A 5,537-nucleotide genomic window follows, 5' to 3' on the forward strand; every position below is an offset into this window, starting at 1 on the left:
TCGTATCGCAGAGAAGAACGGAGGAAGCTCGCGAAGGAAGTGACTGGGTGCTCGTATCGCCCGAAGAACAGGAGGACTATCATCGCCCGAAGAGGAAGTGACTGGAGGGAACTAATAAGTATCGCCCAGAGAAGGAAGTGACTGGAGAATATCGTATCACTTGAAGAAGAGAGAAAGGAGTTGAACTGGAGAGGCATGTCATCGCGGAAGAATGAACTATCGTCGCAGAGAGAAAGGAAGTGACTGGAGAACTGCTCATCGCAGAGAAGGAAGTGACTGGAGAGAGAATATCATACTAGAAGAAGGAAATGAACAGGAAGAACCTATCGTATCGCGAAGAAACGGAGGACTATCATGATCGCAGAGAAGAGGAAGTGACACTGGAAGGAAGCTATCATCACCCCGAAGTGACTGGAGAACTCGCAGAAGAAGGCGTGGAGAGAGAATATCGTCATCCGAGTGCTCGTCGCGCAGAGCGGAGGGGAGCTGGAGAATATCGCGCCCCGGGAAGCGCTGGAGAATAACGTCTTGAAGAGAGAAGTGACTGGAGAATATCGTATCGCCAGAGGAAGAGTGACTGGAGGAGCTATAAAAGAAGTGACTGGAGGGAAGAGGAGAACTATCATCGCAGAGAAGGAAAGAGTTGGAGAGTATCGCAGAAGAAGAGAGTTATCGCGAAGAGGAAGTGACTGGAAGGCTTGTCGCGTCGTGAAAAGTATAAACTATCACCCAGAGAAGGAAGTACGACTTCTTTCATATCGCGAAGGAAGTGACTGGAGAATTTATCATATCGCAGAAAGTGACTGGAAATCATATCACCCAGAGAAGAAAATCATCGCAGAGAAGAAGTGACTGGAGGAGCTTATAAATATCGCAGAGGAAGTGGAGAATCCTATCGCCCAGAGAAGGAAGTGACTGGAAGGCAATATCACCAGAGAAGAAGGAGAAACTGAGAAAGGCACCTATTCGTACCCAGTGAGATCAGCAAGTCTGCTTACGGGCAGCAGGAAGCCTCCTGGGTGAAGTACTGAAGATAGTGTCCGGCTAACGTGTCTGGCACAGCTGTGTCTGGCCTGGCACCCATGGAGCCACTGCCCTGGCTTCTTTTCCAATGAAAGGTGTGCCCTGGCCCATGAAAGTCATTGCCCTATTCTTGCCTACATGAGTAGTGCCCAGGCCTGGCACTTGTAATTAAATGCCCTGACCCACATGCCTGGCCTGGCACCCCATGGTATGCAACTGCTCTGACGCCTGGCACCCCATGAAGATGTGACCTGACAGCACCCCCATGAAAAACATCTATTTGCTTTCATGCTGGGCTATGGGTCATTCCTATTTCTTACCCATCAATGTCATGCCTATTTCTTGAAAGACAGTGTCCTGGCCTAACGTGTCTGGCCTAGCGGTGTCTGGCCTGGCACCCATGTCATGTCTGACTGTGTCCTGGCTTGGGCCTGGCCTGGCACCCCATGGAATAAATGTGTGCGAAAGGTGCCGGACTAACCCCATGAAGGTCGTAGCACAGCTTATGGGCATGCCCTGGCCTGCGCGAAGGTGCATGTCCTGACACAGCACTGTGAAACCAGTGTCCTGTCCTAACGTGTCTGTTCTGGCACCCCATGTCCTGGCTAACGTGACTGGCAGTGTTACATGGTGGCTGAGAACTGCTTTCTGCTTCGGCTCCTTGACGCTCTATCTCTGCTCTGCTCAGCTCTTCATCGACAGCCGATACTGTGAACCATGAATCCTCCTCCTCTCAGTTGAACGGCGTGACCGGATCACAGGAGTCAGCTCCTACCCAGGTGATGGCGAGAATGTTCTTTCTCTGCTGGTGTCCCCCGAATACGTTCTAGGCCACAACGATACTGGCGCACCAGTCTTATTGTCGCATGTCTCTCCTAACTCGATATGCGGCGACACTGAATATTGCTTCTGATGTCCGGGTGACGAATCGCATCTTCTGTCTGTGGTACATATCGTGTGGATGACGGATCTCACCACCTCAGCACATGACAAGTCTCCGGGAGACTGCCGGTTGTGATCTCGCCATCACGGTTGGTGGCTTTCAAGCAATCTCCTCCCGGAGAGCTAAGGGCACGAGTGATCTGGACAGCACCCTGTACTCAGCACGTTCTAGGTCATGCTCTACAGCGTGACCCTGCTTCACGCAGGAAGCGGCGCAGATGTCAGGCATAAGTCTGGTTACTGCTGACTTTCGCTGATTGGCTGGGCTCCTACCTGTGCCGTGCGCACCTACAACTCATCCAGAGACGCCGCAGCCAGTCTGGTGTTCAACCTTCCCAAGTTCTCCCCGTCTGCCCGCTCCTCCGCTCTGCTCACTGGCTTCCAGTTAGCTCGCATCTGGGCTCATGGTGATTGCCTGCGGAAGCTGTGAAGACGCACCTCCCAGCTACCTCAGGCTCACAGTCAGGCCCTGCCAGAAACAGAGTGCCATTCATCCACCTTCCACCACTGAGGTGAAAGTTCCGGCAGCGGTCAAGCTGTTCAAGCTGCTCTGGCCCCCTATTCACGGCACCAGTTGGCGAGAACCTGAAACCCATAACAGGAACGCACAGGATAGTGGGTTATCCTTACTAAGATCTAGATGCACTGTATAGGGAGCTGTTCCCGCTGGATGTCGTAAGGTGAATGCCTGTTATGAGAGTGGCTTCTGAACAAGAGCGTCTGCTAAATGACACCAAATATAAATGTTGAGAAGAGCAGTGCGGTACCCCATGTCATGCCTGGCAGCACCCCATGGCTGGCTAGCACCATGTTGTCTATTTGCGCCCATGGTATGAAAGTCTGACTTTGTATCTGTTGCAAAGAAAGACCAGTGTCCCCAGTAATCCTGGCCTTGGTGCCGCCCTATTGTAATGTGTCAGCCTGGCTAGCACTTATGGTCATGTCCTGACAGCATGTCCTGGCCACTGTGCGCCTGACTGGCACCCCTTGATACTGCTTCCTTCTCGCGTCATGCAAGCATACTCTCTGCTCTGCTCTCATCCTTCTGAACCTATCGACTGCCTTGATACTGTGGGCCATAAGATCCTCCTCTCCCCGCCCTCTCGGTGAACCGCTCTCCCGGCCGCGTCACGCCTGACTCAGGCCAAGCTGAAGAATCTGTCTCCTCACCACCGCGCACTCACCACTGGTCTGTTCTGCAGGCATTCTCGCATACACTGAGTGCGGCTCTGTCATAACCTCATGTTTCTCTCTATCTGCTGTACAGGCTGACACCTTGTCTCCTTTCCCCCTTTCGAGTGGCGATAGCCTTCTTCTGTCTGGCAGTATCGGTGGTGGATGGCCGGATCACCACCTCAGCTGAACCTCGACAGGCGAGGCTGTCTTCGAGGGAAGGGCACCGGGCCCAGTCTCCCAGAGAAGCAAGAATTGCTGGCGTCGTTCTTTGTGGTCTCAACAACATCAGGCGATGACCCATTCTGGGTTCCTCTACAGCATCCGCGGAAATTTGCGACTGCCTCACACGGGGAAACATCTTGGCCGTCTACAGCTGTGGCTGGATATTTACAGCTCATCCAGGCGCATCTGTCCCAATGCCCCGCTCCTCTCTCTCACTGGCTCAGTTGGCTTTCGCATCATGAACCATGGTGATTGCCCTGCGGGCTGTGTGTACACTCAGGCTCTGATCAGGCCCCATGACCAGAGCGCCTGCATCCACTTCTGGCTGCTTCCCACCGCTGAGGTATTATCCATGGCTATTGGCCCCGTGGTGGAACGAAACTCCTCGCGGCAACCCAATGCCGCGCTCGACCACAGGGAATACTGGGATAGAGTATCCTTCTCGCCCCAAGATCTAGATGCGCATTGCTGGATGTCGCAAGGTGATGCTGTTATGAGTAAAGCTCTGGATGGGCGTCTGCTAAACTGACTTAAATGCAAAATGTTGAAGGTGGTGCTGGACTTTGGTAATGAAAGATAAATGCCCTAGCACCCCATGAGATAAATGACCAGTGTCTGACTGTATCTGGCCTAGCACCCAATGAGGTCGCGGCTCTGACTGGCGCCGTATTCTATTTTAACGGTATCTGTTCTGGCGCCCCATGAAGAGCCGGGTGTCGGCTAGCGCCTGACACAGCACCTGTGAAAGTCGCGCCCATGAAGATCACGCCCTGTGCAAATGTCTGATTTGGCGTGTCTATTTGCACTGTGGTGCCTGACTAGCACTTGGTTTGGCTGTGTGTCTATTCTTTTCATGAAGATCACGCCCATGAAAGATAAATGACATGAAGATAAATTGTCCTATTTAACCTGGCACGTCATGTCCTATTTCTTTGGAGCTGCACCATGAAGGTCATGTCAGCACAAGCACAATGAACACGCCATGAAGATGTCCTGACTGTACGGCTTGTCTGGCTGGGTGTGCCTTGTGAAGATAAATGTCCTGGCCTGGTACAGCAATGAAAGATGCGCCTGACACGGCACCCCTGAAGACGTGTCGCTGGAGTCGTGTCTGGCCTAACGTGTCTGGCCTGTCACCCGAAGATGTGTCTGGCCTAACGTGTCACAGCCCCATGGGCAGGTGCGCCCTGGCACCGAAGGTCGCTGCTCCTGACTGGCGTGTCTGGCCTGGCACGTATTCTGGCCTGGCGGCCCGCTTTGAGGCTATGGTTTGCTAGTATCGTGAGCACGGTCATGTCTGCAGCCTGTGCGGCCCACAGCTGGCTAACGTGTCTGGCCTGGCGGTGTTACATTCCCACTCTGGTATGGTTTACTAGCTCTCAATGGAAGACATGTCTGGCACAACGTGATGCAGCACAGCAGTGTCTGGCTAACGTGTCTGACAGCATCTGTATCCTTTCTGGTAACTCTCAGTGAACTTTGAAGGTGTGTCTGGCCTGGCTGGCAGTATTCACAGCCACCCGGCTTGTGTCTGGCCTAACTCACCCATGAAAGGTCATGTCCTGGCCTGGCATTTACGTGACTGGCTGGTCTGTCATACGAAGGCTGGTTGCTGAAGCTCTCTCGGTGGCTGAAGGTCATGTTCTGACTTTGTGTTGCTGATTTGCCTGGCACGTGAGCTGCTGTTTGCAGCTCTCCAGCTACTGGCCAGCCTGTGCGGCTGGCAGTGTCTGTCTGGCAGTGAACGTCTGACACTGTTCTGGCTGCGTGTCTAGCCACTCTGAGCTATGGTTTACTAAGCTCAATGAGCTGAGAAGGTCGTGTCTATTTAGCAATGTCTAGCAGTCACTCTGGCGATACCCTATTTCTGAGTATGGTTTACTAAGCTCTCAATGAACAGAAAGGTATGTCCTGACTGCTGATGATCTGACTGCTTGTGTCTGGCCTAGCTGTGTCTATTTAACGTGTCCTATTTTCCCGAAAATATAGTTTACCCAAACTCTCAATGAACTGAAGACCATGTCCTGGCTAGCGTGATGACTAGCACTTTACCGAGTATAGTTTACTAATGTGAACTGAAGAAATATTTATTTCTGGCTGGCGTATTTCGGCCCTTCTGAAGTACTGGTTACCAAGCTCTCAAATATTGAAAGTTAGTCCAATCAACTACCTCT

This window comes from Oncorhynchus keta, chromosome 27 (genome assembly GCF_023373465.1).
Source record: "Oncorhynchus keta strain PuntledgeMale-10-30-2019 chromosome 27, Oket_V2, whole genome shotgun sequence".
In the NCBI taxonomy this organism is placed as follows: domain Eukaryota; kingdom Metazoa; phylum Chordata; class Actinopteri; order Salmoniformes; family Salmonidae; genus Oncorhynchus; species Oncorhynchus keta.